Raw genomic sequence first — 5,187 nt, 5'->3', positions numbered from 1 at the left:
AGTTCATGACCAGTATGTTACACTTGCTTTAGGCCTACTATTAAAGGCCTTTCGACTCTGAATGTGGACGTAATTCAAGCCTGGCAGAATTAGATGTAATTACTGTCTGGGCAATTGCTAGGTGCAAAGAGAGCATGCTATTTTGTCTCTGTTTCCACATTCAGAACCCTGCCATACTCCCGTCAGCTGTATGGCTCAGGCCTGGATCTGCCTTGATACGTTTTCCATGATCATAGCTTTGCTGTCAGCTTAACGTATAGGTCTAGGGAGTCGTGTATCCTGAAGAGTGAGTGCAGTTCAGTAGTTACCATGGGACTACTGTGTACAGCTGCGTTCATGCGTGCCATTGCTCTCCAAACTTAGAGGGATGTTTTATGCATCACACAGACAATTAGAGGTACAGATGGATGGACTGTTTCCTCGAATGCTTTTTCTACCCATGGCTTTTTACACAAAGGAAACCAACATATCAGTAGAAGTAGTTTTTGTTTGGCATTTTGAGGTTTTTCAGAGTTAAAGGCTGATGCTGGAGCAAGTAACGACCCCGGGTGGTACATATGAGGCAAGTTTATGGATGAAATGATGTATGTTTCCGCTGTGTCATGCCAGACTCACACTCGCAGGCCAATCTGGCAGACCTCGGTCCTTTAAATCTCTTATCTCACTCACACTACTGACAGACAATGCTATCCAGAAGCCTTCCTCAGCAAGAGACAGCTTCTTAGTGTCTCTGAAGAGAGAACAGTCTACATTGGAGTACAATGTGGGTTTTGGTTTTAAAAAGTTGTATTTGGTATGTTTTTTTATCCTTAACATCATGTATTTCACAACTTCTCTGACTTCCCCACAGCTTACTGATAAGGATTTTTGTTTTTAGTTTATTTAGTTCCCATTAGAACTGTAATCCAAGCGATCATGTTTCTCCATCATTTAGAGCTGTTCGAGCACTTTCCATTTAGACAGACTGTAGTCTTTTCTGGATGTCTCTCTCTGTAAGAACTGAAAAGTGGCAGCATTCCTTTCAAAAACACTCCTCCTCAGTCCAGCTCTGCATCTCCGCTGTCTGAGTTTCTTGTAAGATGCATTTGGGAAATCTGTAACATGAATTTATGCTTAAATGTCAGGAAATGTTAACACACTTACTTTTTAAGCCACTTATCTATCTGGGTCATTGGAGCCTGTACCAGCAGTCATTGGGCAGAAGGCAGGAAACACCATGGATAGGTCACCAGTCCACCACAGGGCAGACACAAAGACATATACATTCACACCGAGGGGCAATTTAGCATATCCAGTTTGCCTGACTGCATATCTTTGGATTGTGGGAGGAAACCCACGTGGACATGGGGAGAACATGCAAACTCCACAATGAAAGGCCTGTGGTCGCCCGGCCAGGGAATCGAACCTAGGGCCATGCTGTGAGGCAACAGCGCTACCCACTTTACCACCAAAAAAAACAGCAACAGAAAAAATTTAGAATTTTTTATGACATTCCAGGTATCTATAATCAATTATTTACTGAAATTGAACAGGAAAAAAGTTCATTCATCGACATTCAAAAAATATTACAGTTTCCACAGCGACAACCTTTTTGGAACGTTTTTCGCAATATATATATATATATATGAGTGATTGTTCATAATATATGAAAATAAAGTCACTCTATGGTCTCTCTGCCCTGTGAAAGATAAATCTTAATATTACAATTAATATGAACTTTTCTCTGCAAGGAGTTGGATAGACATTGAGGTGGTCCAGTGTTAATGGGGTATTCTGGCATAAAACTAGAATTTGATATATTATTAGCTGTATTAAGCAGTATTCTTTAGTGCAGCGTTGTGTCCATCAACCTTACTGGTTTCACAGAATTCACAATTTTTTGTTGTTTTTATTTTTTTGTCCATCATATGTGTTCACAACGATACTTAGCATGCATTGCACAAATATATAACCATTGGGAACCTCTGTGGTGTCAACCAGTCCTGACTGCTAGCCTAGCCACTGAGCTACTGGCTAATAAATACAACGACGCTAGCATTAGCGTAACTCTTTCCTCAGTTGTCGAACAAAAATGTAAATAAAACAGACATTTTGTCTTTATTCAGCTCAGAATTCACCCTTTCAACCAGAGAAAAGAAGCCAAACTGAGACAAGGTATCTAGACAGCCAGCTACCCTGCTAACTTTAGCTTTAGCTGGTCGTCCTCCTCATCTGATGAGTCATTGCTGTCGTATTGTGAGTAATCCTTCCCTCCATTGTAATGATAACTTGAAGACAGTTACAGCAGTTAAATAGTTGCAGTTGGAATTTGGCTTCCCAGCAGTAATGAGTTTCTGCACGTAAACACACTCACACACACACACTCACACACACACACACACACACACATATATGATATATATATATATATATATATATATATATATATATATATATATATATATGTATATGTGTGTGTGTGTGTGTGTGTGAGTGTGTGTGTGTATATATAGTATATATATATAGCCCTCTTTTACCCTGTTCTTCAATGGTCAGGACCCCCACATGACCCCCACAGAGCAGGCATTAATGAATCATTCTCAGCTTTCTCCACTGCCTTGTGGAGAACTCAGACACTGAAACACTGCCTTGAGTCAGTGGGAAACCCGGTCCTAGGGAGCCTAGACTTAAGCATTTTGCTTTGGATAAGCATCTTAAAACAATTTATGCCAAGAATCTGACCACTGGGATTGCTAGTTTAAGAGGTGGGAGTAAAATACTGTCGGACCTAAAGGTTAGTTGGAAAGCACTATATTGGAATGTTGTGCGTCTGCTTGTGTCATTAGTCCACGTGTAAGGATGTTTCATGGGAAATTTGATGAACAGACTTTTGGCTTTGATAGCATGGGAAAACATACTGTGAATAACACGTGCATTTTTCTGACAGCTTTGTTTTCTCTAACCCCAGACACACCATTGTCCATTCCCACAGTCCCCAGTGTTTCAAAATCCATGCTGTAATTTTGCAGTACAATCAATCACTCCTGTTGCCAATAAACGACTTTGTTTTCCTTCACTGTTTTTCTAGTTCACCACTAACAGTGTTGCAAGCATTCATGTAGAGTGGTGTAGTCTCTGCTTCAAACTAATCTCCAAGAATCATTGTTAACGGATGGAGTGCATGTGTTGAGGAAAAATAAATGGGCCAGAGTTATTTTTGAAGTGTATAGGTCACAATTTGTCCACATACACTGTGTGTCCAAAGGTTTGTAGACACCAGCATTTTTTCTGAAATCACGGTTATTAATAAGGAGTTTGTCCCCCTTTGCTGCAGTAACAACCTCTACTCTTCTATGAAAGCTGTACACTAGATGTTGGAACATTGCTGTGAGGATTTGATTGCATTTAGCCACACGAGCATTAGTGAGGACAGGTACTAATGTTGCTTGATCAGTTCTGGATCACAAACCCCACTCTGACTCAACTCAAAGGTATTGGATGGAAATTCGTCATTCTTGGGAATACAGTTCCACTGCACTACAGCCCAGTTCTGGGGGGCTTTATTGTCCTCTGGTAGACACCATTGCGCGTCCAGAGTGTCCCATTCTATTGGTAATGCTTTTCTGTGGAGATATTGAGTGGGCTGCACATTAAAGGAACTGAATGCACTAATTAGAAAGTGTGTCTAGTGTTAGTGTCTACAAACTTTTCGACATAGTGTGCAAGTTTCCTCATTACTGTTTGTTTTATGGCCCAAACAGCCATGTATATAAATTAGCATTACAGGTTTTTATGTACCTGCAAGCCAATTGTTCAGTCCTCAGATGAATACGTAGCTTTTGTATAACATGCACAATGGAAAAACTAAGTAAGTAGAAAGGAATCAAATCGTACATTTTAAAGGTGCCATAGAATGGAAAACTGTATTTACATTGGCACAGTTGAATAAGGACAGTTCAGTACATTGAACTGACATAAATTGAACCTCCAACACTTTTGTCTCCTCATTTATGAGCAAATCCCACATATGCAAAAGAGGGCAGTAAAATGGGCCAATTCCAAAATCCTAAACTGCTATGTAACAGTCTTAGCTCAATAATATTTACACCCCCAACACTTCCATACACCAGTCCATGTTCTAGCCCAGCAGGAAACAATGATAACGGAGCAAGAGCAATGAAAATGGTAGACTGTTTGCAGAAATTGAACTGTTCCAGACTGTGATGTCGGCACTTTTCATACCCTTCACTAAGAACCAAATTGTCAATGGGCATGACTGACGTTCATCTTTAAATGAGGCTGAAATTGGCTTCCTATCTATAAGCTTCTTGATTGAATGTTCCGTTCCTCCTTACATGCTACAGCTTTTGCAGGCGCCTAACCATAACTGTGGCACCATTTAAAGTGAAACGGAAAATCCGCAAAACAAGCTGGAGAATATGAAGCTAACTTCAAGATAACTTCAATTCAGAGTTGTTAGTTTGCTCTGCATATTTTACTCTAGACATTTTCTCAAACATTGGACAGCACTGAGCCAGCTTCGCTCAGCGTTTCACACTGAGGAGACTGAAGAGAGGGGCAGTTCTGACTTTATTAGCATCACAACACCAACAGCCACCTGTAAGTAGCAGCCATGCTGAGTGGTTTTGTTCACTTTTTACAGTTGAAGCCAGATTAAATCGAAAGTTTCTTAGTGAGCTAACAGCTTTAATTGACCTTGTGTTGTTGTTGAGAAGTTAACATTAGAATAAAAAGAAGCAAAGGTAACGTTAGCTACTAGCAAGCCCCAAGTAACTAGCAAAGCCGGCTAAAGAGTATGACGACCTAGTTTATTTACACTGCTATGTATGTTCCTGCCTCTATTTCAACATGTTGCTTTTGTTTGAGCCTTCGCAATTCCTCACTGTAAACCAGCAAATCAGAGCAGAGCCCGTCAAATTATTCATGAGTCCACCAAAAAAGGTAAAACAGCTTTTTGATTCTAGGGCCAAATCGCAGGGTTGGAAATGGACGTATAAAACCGCTTCTGGACATTTGTTGTTCTGTCACATGCCATCTATGTAGACATGAGAGACCAATTTAAAATGCTGAATAAATGCATTCTATGGCACCGTTAAAGAAAACATGGATAAGGGAAAATGGGGCAAAATCCCCCCTTAGGGTGGTGAATGGGCCTCATTCACCAGTCATTCTTAAGAAGATATTTTT

Source organism: Colossoma macropomum, unplaced genomic scaffold (assembly GCF_904425465.1).
Source record: "Colossoma macropomum unplaced genomic scaffold, Colossoma_macropomum, whole genome shotgun sequence".
Lineage (NCBI taxonomy): Eukaryota > Metazoa > Chordata > Actinopteri > Characiformes > Serrasalmidae > Colossoma > Colossoma macropomum.
The sequence above is the reverse complement of the archived record's forward strand: the minus strand, read 5'-3'. Positions refer to the sequence as shown.